This window comes from Tiliqua scincoides, chromosome 3, assembly GCF_035046505.1.
Source record: "Tiliqua scincoides isolate rTilSci1 chromosome 3, rTilSci1.hap2, whole genome shotgun sequence".
Taxonomy (NCBI): Eukaryota; Metazoa; Chordata; class Lepidosauria; order Squamata; family Scincidae; genus Tiliqua; species Tiliqua scincoides.
The window spans coordinates 220,740,193-220,754,716 of NC_089823.1; positions in this window are offsets into that span (position 1 = coordinate 220,740,193).

Genomic DNA, 14,524 nt, shown 5'->3' on the forward strand with positions numbered 1-14,524 from the left:
CAGGTCGGCTGGTTCTGTTGACATTTGTGTTCAAAGTGATGCGGAAGTTATTCTGTGGTGTGGAATTTATGCTGGCTCATGCACACAGTGAAGGCCCTACTTGATACTGCATGTGTTAAGTCATGAACTTGACAGACAGACAGACAGACAGACAGAACACATTTTACCTCCTTTATTTAACCTCCTGATTTTAGAAATGGGCTATGTCAGAACGCCAATGCAAGGGAGGGCACCAGGATGAGGTCTCTTGTTATCTGGTGTGCTCCCTGGGGCATTTGGTGGGCCGCTGTGAGATACAGGAAGCTGGACTAGATGGGCCTATGGCCTGATCCAGTAGGGCTGTTCTTATGTTATTATGTAACATGGTTGCAGCACAATGCATTTAGGACTATACCACTTCAGACTGCAAGTGGGGGACTTGTTTGAATGGTCTGCCATATAAAAGCTCCATACCTTTTTAAACTTAGGATGACACAGAGTTCTAGTTTATGTTTATCATTGATGGGCAAGTTTCCTCTTTGTAGTTAGTTTATTTTTTTATGAGGAATATTTGCACATGCAATCCCCGACTGAATTGATACACTTTAGCAAGAGCCAATGGTATCACTAGGGTTTGTACTACCCTGTGCGGGAGGCCAGCATAGCACCTCTATGATGGGCCTCCTCTCATGCAGTGGGTGGGGCAATGCCCCGGGGCGGTGGATGTGGTGATGTACCATTGCCCTGCTCCACTGGGTTTTTTTTTTGGCTATAGCTTTTGATAGAATTGATACATGTCAATGTGGTTTGTTTCATTGCATTCTGCATGAAATTACACATTGATGGATATATAACATAATGGTATGATTCAAAAATAACAAGATTGAAAAATTGTTGGTAAGTAGTGGTGTCACTGCCCTAGCAATGCCACTGACAAGAGCTGTACTGGATGATTCAATGGGTGATGTTACCTCAGAACTGAGGTAAGAAGAAAATTGTAAATCATTTTGCATCTCCAAAAGTGCTAAATAAATGATAAATTGTATCTCCATCAACAGACACGTTTTGTGTGTGCTGCCTGAGAGACTGTTGATTGTCATTGTAGAGCAAACACAAACTGTAGAGTTTGACCAGTCTTTGCTACCCTTGGACAGGCTGTCGGCAGAGGCAATGACTTTGAACTGTGGAGGTGACTGCTTTGACCTTCGCACAGTTTCTCTGAGATGCTTCTCTCTTCAGCGAATCCACCTGATTCTTTTTGGCTTGAGACTCAGGGTTCCATTTTCCTTGTGGTCCTCAGAACCGCTTGAGTCACATGGCCTTCATCAAGGTGTCTGCCCTCACGCATGTTTTGCTTCCAGCAGCTCTCTCCTGTTGCTCCAGTACTTCACATCAGCTCTGATGAGCCAACAAACGTTTGATTCAGATGACAATTCAGAAAAAGATACATATCCTGCTATTTGACCCGTATGTTGTTGTTTCAGTGCTATTCCAGATTTGAAATCAATGTCAGAGGGAAAGTTTAGATTAGGGGTGTCACATTCATTTCATACAGAGGGCCAAATAGCACTCTTGTCTCCTGCTGAGAGCTAGAAGTGATGTCATTAAGCAGGAAGTGGTTTCCCTCCTCCATTTTTCAAACGTTTCTCTCAGGGTCTCCCCGCTTATTCTCAGCTCCCTCTCCTTCCACCCTGTGCCTCTTTACTCCTTCTCTTCTCTGCCTTCCACTCTTCTTTCTCTGCTACGATCTGGTGGCCACCCTCTTGGATCTCTCAAGATATCCCGAGAGTCCTCAAGCTCTTGGGTTCTGAAGTCTCACAAGACATTGGAAACAGCATTGGATGCCTTCAAACTTTGGCCATGCAGAGTTCTGCAACTACATCACAAAGATTATCCATGGGCCAGATGAAGAGCTCCTGTTGGCCGGGTCCGGCGCGCAGGCCTTATATTTAAAGTTCCTGATTTAGATGGTTGGTAGCATGAAGGGGTTGTGGGAGACAGGAGTTAAAAATCAGTGCTGGAAATAGAAAGGACCTGAAAGCTGAACACTTGAGATCACAAACAACTTGCATGGAGCCATCGAGGGCCACTGGAGCATGTAGATAATAAAATATTCATTTGTCCCTAATTGTAATTGGAGTGAAATAAAGTGAGCACTGGGTTCCTTATTAAGGTGCAGAAGTTGTGTGTCATCCCCATGTCTCCATTAGCAGCACTTAGCAAAAGCTGGAGCAGTTAGCACAAATGAAAGAACTTGGTGGAAGAAAACACTTAACACTTTAGTTAAAACACTCATGAGCAGAAAGCATGCGGTGTAGCACTTGCCCCGATTAACATACTGCTGGGTAAGACAACTGCAGTGTCTTCTGCTCACAGCTTTTTTTAATTTCTTTCATACTTCCTGGTCTTAATTGTATCATATCAGGCCATTAATTTTAATAGTTGAGAAATCTATAAAGCAGCGGTTCTCAACATTTGAGCTAGAATTATGTGTAGAAGCATAAGTTCCACCCTGACTCCTCCCTGGAGCCACATTTTTAATAAATGTCTCAGATTAAGGCTGGAGGCAGACCCCTTTCTTTCTTTTGCAGGGAGTTGAAGGCAGCATGACAGATGGATTGCTGCTTCTAGTTCCAGAACACAGTCACTTTCTGGCAACTCCTGCAACGCTGCTGGAACCAACCGTATTGGCTTCTGTCTTTCCATTGGACCATTTCAGCGATGTGGAGAGGGGGGATTTGCTGCATGGGTAACAGTCTATCCTCCATACCTACTTTACCCAGGCTTTGCGCACTGGAGAGGACACTGTTCCAGAACCACTATTCAGAGTATACCATAGTCTTCCGAGACTGAAGGATGCCAACATTGCTGCTCCTAGTGCATGCACTGATTCGTCCCACTCCCGCTTCTGCTAAATCGACTTTGCAGACCTTTGTATGGTTTCGTAAACTGGCACAATGTGTTTGATGAGAGGTGATGGTGGATGAGAGAAATGTGCATGAACACCATGGAAAGTGATGCCTTTCAAACCGCTCCCAACTTTTAGAAACTATTGTCGGTCTTCAGTTTAAGCCACGAGGCAACGGAATAGCTGACTTCCTTTCTCCCCTCTCAAACTGAAAATTATGGGAAACCAGGGTCCTCACACTGAGTGGGAATACATCATTACAAACAACAATTTATCAGTTTTACATCACAATGTACAGATTTACATCACTGACATCAAAGGTGAGGTCTACTGATTGGAGCAATTTGCAATTAGAAGAGTTTGAAATACTAACATCCTTGGTTTAAATGGCTTCATCCCATTTCAAGTTGGACCCAGTTCTAAAATTAAATTCAGGTTCAACTTGAATATCTGGCCCTTGAATAGGATTGGGACAAAAATCATTATAAAGCTCAGATGCATCACTTTGCATACAATCTTTCATCCAGCATCTGGATGAAAGATTGTATCCAGCATCCAGCATATTTCAGACAGATAGCATCCAATGATCACTAAACTGCTCATTTTATCAGTGCTGCAACTTGTAGACCAATCTTACAATAGATATAGTCTACAGTTCTAGTATACCAATAGCACTGGTGAATGAATTACTGCTCACCACCACTTCAACACAGAAAGCTGTTGGGCCTCATTGTGAAGTCAGTGTACATCTGCCCAGGATGAGATGCTGGTGTGATTAACTAAGGATTTTTCTAATTCAGTAGTGATCCACCACGGCTATTAGTACTTAGCAGTTTAGTACCCAAGAATTTCAGTGGGATTTGAATCAAGACTAATGATCCAATGAATTTCCACTGCTGCTCAAGGATAATATCTATGGCTCAGAGAGTGGACAATTCAAATCTGTCCATCTCTGAGGATTCTTTAGACCTTTGCTTAAATGAAACAGAGGTGTTCAAGGGCATGCAATTAATCTTGCAAAAGTCCCCTTCATTTTGCTGGAGCATGGGCAGAAGTTTCAGTTGGCTGTGCTCAAAGTTAGAATTTTATTATGGGCTTCATTGGAAGCAAGTGAAACTCTTGGCAGAATCCCACAAATAATGCTGGTGGGCATGTCCCAGGCAGATGTTTCTAACACAAATATTTTGCTACTTTTGGAAGGTCTTTCACAGTGTGCAGAATGCAGACTGTCACACTGAGTTAAGTCAAAAGGACTCTTCATTATGGAAGACTTTTTAGATCTAATTAAGAATGCTCTGTATAAAAGTTAGTTTTTGTCTCAGGAGAAATGAAAGGAGGTTATCGAATCCTGTGCTGCTTGGGTTACTGACGTGGCAAAGGTGCTTAAAAATTATTCCATGTAATTGTGAATGGGAAGCAGGGAATCCTTTGGATAAATTGTTGCAGACGCGAAGATGAATGTTTTTATGTAAAGGAATAGACTAAAAATTGTCCATTGTACAATATTTGAGTTTTTAAGGGTCTTGCAAGTTGCGTTGAGCTCTTGCTTTTGAAAATAGCATATAAATATTAAAAGCAGAGCAAAACGAAATGGTGTTCTTATATGGTGTGCCATATAAAAAAAAATCATCTCTCCAACGTTCTCATGTTCAACAATATAATAATCTGGCTTAGGCTGTTTCCTGCTGTTCATTAATCGCAATGTGCCTTTGTATCAAGGGCACCCAGGACGTCTTTCCCCCCCCCCCCGAATTTTAAAATGGTCTTTATTCTAAAACTTTAATTATCACTGTGCCTAAGCTGGCATCTAACTGTTGCTGTCTGCACAGTAAAAGAAAAAATGACTACTTTTTTCCAATATAAAAGTGGATGGGATTTAGGGCCTTTAAACATGACAGGAGCATGGTAGGAGATACATTGCTGTGAGTTTGTCCCACAATGCTCCTGTAACATTTAAAGGCCTACACCAGTGAAGTGGGTCTTTTTCATGGAACTAGCATCCCGGATCTCAATTCCATAGCAATATCCATGTGACTGGCCCTTTACAAGAACATCCCTGCTAGATAATGTGTTCAACCCATCTAGTCCAGCATCCTATTTCTCACAGTGACCAACCAGGTATGCAACCAGGAGATGAAGGCAACTACCACCACTGCCCTCTTGCAACTGGTATTCAGAGGCATGCTATGTCTAAACCTGGAGATAGCATGTAATCATCAGCAGTGTAGCTAGGGGACCTGGAACCCGGGGCAACAATGCCATTACTTACGGGTTCTCTCAAAAGAGGAGGAGAAAGCAGCTTTGCAATGTGGTCACCCTTCTTCCTCATTTGGATGCTCAATGAGAACCTCCAAAGAAGGGAGCACAGCCAGATAGCACCTCCACTGCCTCTTAGTGTTTCAGTAGCTTCTCAATCAGGAAGGTGTTCAAAGATGAAGAGTTGCTTTGCCTGATCGGGAAGCCACGAAAACATGAAGAGGCAGTGGCTGCCATCTTGGCTGGGACTCCTATGGCACCCTCTCCCATGACACTTCATTGTGGTACTGGGGGTGGACTTCCTCTTCTCCTTGCTTGCTATACCACTGGTCATCATGGTGATTAGCCATTGTTAGATGTATCTTTCCCACATCGTTGAAGGCCTTTCAGTATTGCACTAGGGCCCTTAGATGAAGTCATCCATTGTCCCACAGAGCTAGTATGTGGGCACCAGCTAATTGCTGTTTCAAGGGCACCTAAATGCCAGTGGTATTCTGTTGCTAGCAGTAATCTTACTTTAGTCATTTTCATGTTCGTGATGATGCCATTTGGTATGTGAACTTATTGTGATTAAACAGTGGAGGCATCAAGATGGAAGCTGAAATAGATTGATATGGCACACAGGTTTCAGAAACAGTGGTGGACTTCCCCAGCCCCTTGCCTGAGGCAAAAATCCGCAGTGCTGCCCCTCCAACGAGATACTGCCCCATGTGTGAAGCTGCCTCCCCTCACCGCAGTGAAATGGCGCTTCAGTGAGGCTTCCCGAGCAGTCCTAGAGTTGCGCGAAGTCAGTGCCAGGGGCATTTGCCCCATTGCCAAAGCACTAGATCCGCCAGTGTTCTCAAAGATGGTTCTCAAAGTCTGTCCATTACATTTAAGGTCAAACTGACATTTCTTTTGTTATCTAGCCATAATTATTTTCCTGCTGATTGTTACTTTGAGTTTTATTTTATGCACAAAGTTGCTTTGACATTATCCTGAATCTGTTATTTATCTGTAACCAATCATTTCATGCTTTCAGTTTTTGTAGGCTACTCATTTAGAATGAGTAAGGTGCTGGGAATTTTAAACGTGATTTGATGAAACGACTCATGGTGTTCTAGGAAAACTACACTGTACTGGTTGCTGGTTTGCTTCTAGGCCCAACTCAAAGTGCTGGTTTGGAGCTTTAAATTCCTTTACAGCTTGGGAACAGAGCATCTGATGGGTCACTTTCTCCCACATATTCCAACCCACCCCCTGAGATCTTCAGAGAGGACCCTGCTGAGTGTCCCCTGCCCCCAATGGAAGCAAAGGGACTGGTTGTGAGAACTAGGCCTTTTCAGTTGAGGCACTACAGTTGAGGCACTCTCTCCTGGATGAATTATAAACTTCCTCCTCTGTCAAAGCATTCCAGCAGGGGTGAAAAAGATTTTATTTCAGTTAGCGTTTACATAAGAACATAAGAACAGCCCCACTGGATCAGGCCATAGGCCCATCTAGTCCAGCTTCCTGTATCTCACAGCGGCCCACCAAATGCCCCAGGGAGCACACCAGATAACAAGAGACCTCATCCTGGTGCCCTCCCCTACATCTGGCATTCTGACTTAACCCATTTCTAAAATCAGGAGGTTGCGCATACACATCATGGCTTGTACCCCGTAATGGATTTTTCCTCCAGAAACTTGTCCAATCCCCTTTTAAAGGCGTCTAGGCTAGACGCCAGCACCACATCCTGTGGCAAGGAGTTCCACAGACCGACCACACGCTGAGTAAAGAAATATTTTCTTTTGTCTGTCCTAACCCGCCCAACACTCAATTTTAGTGGATGTCCCCTGGTTCTGGTATTATGTGAGAGTGTAAAGAGCATCTCCCTATCCACTCTGTCCATTCCCTGCATAATTTTGTATGTCTCAATCATGTCCCCCCTCAAGCGTCTCTTTTCTAGGCTGAAGAGGCCCAAACGCCGTAGCCTTTCCTCATAAGGAAGGTGCCCCAGCCCCGTAATCATCTTAGTCGCTCTCTTTTGCACCTTTTCCATTTCCACTATGTCTTTTTTGAGATGCGGCAACCAGAACTGGACACAATACTCCAGGTGTGGCCTTACCATCGATTTGTACAACGGCATTATAATACTAGCCGTTTTGTTCTCAATACCCTTCCTAATGATCCCAAGCATAGAATTGGCCTTCTTCACTGCCGCCGCACATTGGGTTGACACTTTCATCGACCTGTCCACCACCACCCCAAGATCTCTCTCCTGATCTGTCACAGACAGCTCAGAACCCATCAGCCTATATCTAAAGTTTTGATTTTTTGCCCCAATGTGCATGACTTTACACTTACTGACATTGAAGCGCATCTGCCATTTTGCTGCCCATTCTGTCATTCTGGAGAGATCCTTCTGGAGCTCCTCACAATCACTTCTGGTTTTCACCACTCGGAAAAGTTTGGTGTCGTCTGCAAACTTAGCCACTTCACTGCTCAACCCTGTCTCCAGGTCATTTATGAAGAGGTTGAAAAGCACCGGTCCCAGGACAGATCCTTGGGGCACACCGCTTTTCACCTCTCTCCATTGTGAAAATTGCCCATTGACACCCACTCTCTGCTTCCTGGCCTCCAACCAGTTCTCAATCCACGAGAGGACCTGTCCTCTAATTCCCTGACTGTGGAGTTTTTTCAGTAGCCTTTGGTGAGGGACCGTGTCAAACGCCTTCTGAAAAGTCCAGATATATAATGTCCACGGGTTCTCCCGCATCCACATGCCTGTTGACCTTTTCAAAGAATTCTATAAGGTTTGTGAGGCAAGACTTACCCTTACAGAAGCCATGCTGACTCTCCCTCAGCAAGGCCTGTTCGTCTATGTGTTTTGAGATCCTATCTTTGATGAGGCATTCCACCATCTTACCCGGTATGGATGTTAGGTTTCCCGGGTCCCCCCTCTTTCCCTTTTTAAAAATAGGCGTGACATTTGCTATCCTCCAATCTTCTGGCACTGTGGCCGTTTTGAGGGACAAATTGCATACCTTAGTCAAGAGATCTGCAACTTCATTCTTCAATTCCTTAATAACCCTTGGGTGTATGCCATCAGGGCCCGGTGACTTATTGATCTTTAATTTATCAATGAGGTCTGAAACATCTTCTCTTTTAACCTCTATCTGACTTAACTCCTCGGTTAGGAGGGGCCGTTCGGGCAGCGGTATCTGCCCGAGGTCTTCTGCCGTGAAGACAGATGCAAAGAACTCATTTAATTTCTCTGCCATCTCTAAGTCTCCTTTTATCTCCCCTTTCCCTCCCTCACCATCCAGAGGGCCAACCGCTTCTCTGGCGGGTTTCCTGCTTCTAACATATTTGAAGAAGCTTTTATTATTCCCCTTAATGTTGCTGGCCATGCGTTCCTCATAGTCTCGCTTGGCCTCCCCTATCACCTTGCCTCCCACTCCCTGCCCATCCGCTCTGGGAATGTCCACTGCCTTCCCTCCCCCCACCTTGAAATGCCTCCTCCCCACCTCCTCCTCGCCCTTCCCACACCCCCCAACCCATGCTTCAGCCATACTCGGCCAATGCAAACTTACCCTGCCGGGCCTGGATCTGGCTCCGGGAGGCCACTTTCCAACTCTTAAGTTGGCGCAAACATGCCTTATGGCATGTGCCAGGGCATTATGCCTTATGGAATGTTTGCGACAGCCCCAGGTCAGCGCGAGTGACTTATACTGGCCGAACCCGGGGGTTAGGATTGTGCCCTTAATTGTTTTACGCCTTGTGGATGCTTTCTATTCTGTTGCTTTGTTACGATTTTTAGTTTAGCTTTGCTGTTGCTGCTTTCTCGCATTTGAGGTTTTATGGTTAAGTGTATATTTTATGGAAGCAGCCGTGGACATCCACATCAGTGGAGAAAAGGCAGGGCAAAATATATATTAAACAAATGGGGTTCTCTGGCAGTTTCTCATCCAAGCACTGTCTGTGACCAAATATACCCAAACAGTTGTAGATTCCTTTAGCTCTAATACATTTTCAAAGATACTGGATCATTCATATGGGAATACAGTATTTATTTATTGTGGTATTTATATGTCGCCTTTCTCAATAGACCCTGGGCAGTTTACATAGTAGACTGAAAATAAACCAATTTCTCAATGAGATTTTTACAAATATTATTGCATGAGATAATCTCGTAGAACCTCCATATCTCCAGGTGTTTTCCCTTCATGGTGCAGTCGTCATCCTGGCTGCCAGCTCTTGGACTTCTCAGGTTCTCGCAAGCAGCTGCAACTGAGTTTCAGACCGGCTTCTCAATGATGTTATCCATTTGTTTGTTTGTTTCTCAGCTGACTCCTCCACACTCAACTCCTCTGCACACACACCATCGGCCTCTCCGTCTCCCATCCAAGCAATTGATCCTGCTTAGCTCTTTCGGGCAAGGTGACCGCTCTACCTCCAGACCCTACTTCCTGATTCAATGTGCATTTAGTTGTAAATGTTTATGCTCTGCGCAAACGTGACACTTGAATGTGTGGAGGTCATCGCTAGTAGCTCTTTTCAGTCAGTGAACACACATGGGGTGTTTGATGATGACCACTGGTCCTGCCCCTATTCTTTATGCATTCATTGTAACATCAAGAAAGACCCTGTATATAAGGCTATGTGCATGGAGGGCTCTTGCTACATCATTGAGAATCCTGCATTTCCAGAATTTTTAATCACAGTTGCACAAATGGGTATGCAGGCTTTTTCAGATCTTCCCATTAGTATGTGTAGGTTAAGCAGGAATTTGACTGTTGCACTGCTCCCCCTCCCCACCACATATACATTCCTTGAAAGATTGTCTAGAAAAGGCACGAGATGAGAGAAACGTTGTCTGCATCTATCCAGGTGCACTTCCCCCTGTTCTTCATAGGCTAAGCCCTGGCATCATGAAACTAACAGTACAATCCAATGCATGTCTACTCAGAAATAAGTTCCTTTGCATTCAGTGGGGTTTACTCCCAGGAAAATTCATATAGGATTGTGCCTAAGCTTTGCAGATTCACAAACAACACAATCCAAAAGTGGTCTTTGGCTGGTGCAAGTCCCTTGCGTTTACCTGGGAGTGTTGCAAATGTGCAGTAAGGCACATTCGCAGCTGCTCAGGAATAGGCTGGGCTGGCATTAGGACGCTGCATCCAGCCTGTGTGCCACCCGAATAAGGTCAGGTTGTGCTGGCAGAGAGCAGCCAGCATGGAAGGGGGGGCGTGTTGGGAGGGCATTGGGAGGGTGGAACAGGGGTGTTTTTTGGGGGTGGGAGGAGGGTGAGCAGTGAGCGGGCCAGTGGGCAGACCATGCCTGGGAGGGGGATGGGGGTTGGCCTCCAGCACTTAGGCCACATCTAACCCCTATTCTGAGCAGCCCAGTGTTACACTGGGATGCTTGAAACTGCACCAGTGATTTCAGTGGCACAAATCTGAGTAGCCCCATTGTGGTGGCTGGGGCATTACCTCCTAGTTGCGCTCCTTCCACCTTCAAATCTGCACTGGATTTGGCACAGTCCAGTTGGCCTGCCTATTCCAGTGCAGATTAGGATTGGGCTGTAAGTTCTATATTTTACCATGTGTTAAGCCTTAAGTAATGTTTAACTTTTTCCTCTTCCAACATCCAACATTCTTTATTGTAGCTTGCTGTGAGAATGGAGCTGGATATAAAGCATTTGGTACTGCAAGCCTCCAAAACTCTGTACTCCTGAGAAGAGGTCCTAACTCGACAAAATGCCAAACATTTATATTGGAGCATTGTTGTTGGCATCCTTCAGTCTCAGAAGACTATGGCGTCACGCTCCGAATGGTGGCTCTGGAACAGAGTGTCCTCTCCAGTGCACGAAGCCTGGGTAAAGTAGGTATGGAGGATAGGCTGTTACCTATGCAGCAAATCCCCCCTCTCCATGTCGCTGAAATGGTCCAATGGAAAGGCAGAGGCCAATACGGTTGGTTCCAGCGGCGTCGCAGGAGTTGCCAGAACGTGACTGTATATTGGAGCATATAAAATAATTAACTGTGTGCATTGATTGTATGGGTGCACTGTAAACAGAGTAGCCAGTGAAAAATCGAGTGAGCCAGTCTTGCTGCAGTCCTCATTGAAGACTATCTGATTTTTTAAAAAAATTCTCTCACACAGAAAAAACAGAGCATTGCTAACAAAGTAAATACTGTTCCCTGCTAAGCATAGGCTGGAAAACAGCTTTTAACAAATGATTTGGAGTAAATATAATCAAAACAATAAATGTGTACTTGACAGAATTTCTTTAAATGAGCACGGTTTTGAGACCCTTAATGGTTCATGGCTATAATAAAATCTGACCATTTTTCACAGTCTCCAAATTAAATGCGGATGGGAAATCGGCCAGTTTGGTTTTGCTCGACTCTCTTGCTGGCTCAGTATCCCATTAGAGTGTTTGTGGATACAGACTTTAAGTAAATTGGGGTTTCAGAGTTGGTGTTTTGGGTGCAGATGTTTCTAATGATATTTTTCAAGCTAAAACATCATCCTTGTGTGTCTGAGTGGATAAGGATGGACCTGAGTCATCAGGATGGACAAGGGTAAGTATGGCCAAAGCATGGTGTCATGGGCTACTGATGGGCCATGCTTTCTGTTATGCAGATTGCTGGGTCATGTAGCTCAGAATGGTTGGCATAGATTTCATCAGAGGGAGTGAGCTGGGCATATCTTTGTATATTTGAATGAGATACCCATTGGAGCTGATGGGGAAAGTCTCTCTCTCTCTCTTTCTCTTTCTCTCTCTCTCTCTCTCTCTCTCTCTCTCTCACACACACACACACACACACACACACACACCCACACACACAATGCCAACACCAATGACAGAGCTGGTGTAGGTAGAAGTAGCCTAGATCCCAATCCTATCCAGTTTTCAAGCTCCGGTATAGCTGCACTGCAGCCCCAAGGTAATGGAACAAGCATTCCCATACTTTAAGGAGGACTGTGCGACTGCTTCTCCATCACTGCATGCAGTGCATGCCCCATTGGCACAGCTGCACCGGTAATGGAAAATTGGATAGGATATTGGATAGGATTGGGCCCCTAATAAGAAATAATAGGGAAGGGAAAAGCAGCAGAAAATTTCACAGATAAAATCAAGCCACATAACAGGTGAGACTGATTCCATTGGTCAAATCCCTGTTACTTTCTCTGTGTTTCACCTTCACAATCCTCTGTGTTTCCTCTGCGTGCAGCTCTCCCACAAGTAAATCCACCATGCAGACCCCAAGGGAAGCCTATAGCCTGCCCTCAGTGACCTGTGGGAGCCCAGCTGCTGTTTCATGAGGTTGCTGACCTACTCCCTCCAGTCAGAGCCTTGTGACCTTGCAAATCCCATGACAGTGAAACAACTGGTGCAGCCAGACCTTTCAGGCACCTGTTACTTGGCTATCTGTTGGATTACTTTCAATAGCACAGCAGCAGTGGTGGTTTAGAAATGTGCCAACTGCCTCAGAGCCTCTAGACTAGATGATGTGGGGGTGGGTGGGTGACCACCTTGTACTTCTGACTGGATCTGGGCTTCGGATCAGATCGCCACTGCTGCTGTGTTTTTCTGCTGTGTTTTTCTGCAATTCAACTGCTGCTGCCTTTTCCTCTGGACGTTCAAAGCCGTCAAAGGAGGAGAAAGGGGGCAGTTGGCACACTGCAAAGGAAAGTTGCTACCACGACCTTCTCTTCTGGGGAAAACTGGAAGTGATGTCATGATGCATGGTGTCATGACATCACTTCCAGGTTCTCCCCAGTGGACCCTGCCCAAGGTTCCTGGGAAAACTCACTACGCCGCTATCTTGTTTGTGCCCCTTTGTATGTAGCTGACACAACGGTAATTCTTGTAGGAGGTGTGAGTGTTCTGGCATCCTTGTGCCATGTTTTCTGTGCAGGTGTGTTTGTATGTAGTGATCTGTGGCATCACTTCATTGTTTGGAGTGGTGCCTGGGGGTGTCCCCCCAGCATTGGCTGCTGATTGGCCCTGCACCTGGCTCCACCACCTGCTCCGTTCACCCTGGCAGTGTTTTGCTGGCTGCCAGAGCTGGGGCTGATTGGATGCAGTGCTTGGCTCCTTGGACATCACACCAGTGACACACATGTCACAAGGATGACACACCAACTTCATGGTGATTACTTGCCAAGTCATGGCACTGACCCCCTGATGTCAGAACACCACTCTGTGGATAACAGATTGTGTCAATATTTCCATGGACACTGGAGGTGTTATTGGGAAGGGCTGTGCCGGCGTTGCTTTGCCAGGATAGACTTGGCATTTGGCCCTTGTTGCACTAGCATCACTGGACCACCAGTGTGGTGTTGCCAGGCATAAAATATGATGGATGTTGCACTGGCATCTGTGCAACACTGGCAGGGCATCTCAGTAGGATTGGGCTATAAGGCACTTTAAAAAAAATTGGAAAACTGTTCTTTTCTGGGGAAATAACATTCAGTTTTATATCTGAAGTCCCCTGGCAGTTTTTATTTTAGGCTTGTTATTAGATGTCCTTACTGCTACATTTTATGATTATGCAGTTTTATTGTGCTTTTATCTAGTATCTAGTGCACTGCTTTATTGTTTTATCCCGGCATTTATTCTTAATGTGCGCCTTGAACCACTTGAAAAACAACTCCAGAGTCCATAAATCCATAAACAAAACTAGGAATGAGTGGGTTTCCCTTCTTCTGTTCCATAGGCCTGCTCTGCCCCACTTTCCATTCTGTCTGCCTTCCAGTTTAATTTCAGAAATAAATTTCAAAATGCTTGTGCAGTTGACTGGAGTGTTTTTCATTTTTTTTTGTTTTTTTCCACCGCTTACTGGTTACTGATGCACTAGCGCATATGCGCATTGATTCAACAGCTGTACAGAAAAAAGAACTTGGATGGGATGGGATGTCATGTATATTGCAGAGCAAACCAAACAAAATAATTAAGGGCTCAATCTTGTCCAACTTTTCAGTGCTGATGTAGCTGCAATACAGCCTGAACAAACATTTCCCTACCTTGAGGAGGCTTCCATGACTGCCTCCCGACTGCAGGATGCAGCACATGCCCCACTGGATGTTCCAAGCACTTCCAAGTTGGATATGGCTGAGCCCTAAGTGGGGGCAAGGAATGTTTCTCTTTTAAAACAAATATCATGTGCCAAACCCCACAACCAACCAGACTGGTTGGAAAAGGACCGACTGGCAACTCCGGAATGGATTTTAAGATGGGAAACTGTGTCTAGGATTCATTACAGCCTAATTCAGATTAAGAAAAAAAAAAATTAGGGTACAATCATTGACTGCCAAAGTGCATCCTCTAGCGAGGGTCTGCACTAACAGAGTACAGGTAGCTGCAAGAGATATTTTGTACTTACTCCCTGGTACACTGCCTGTCTATGG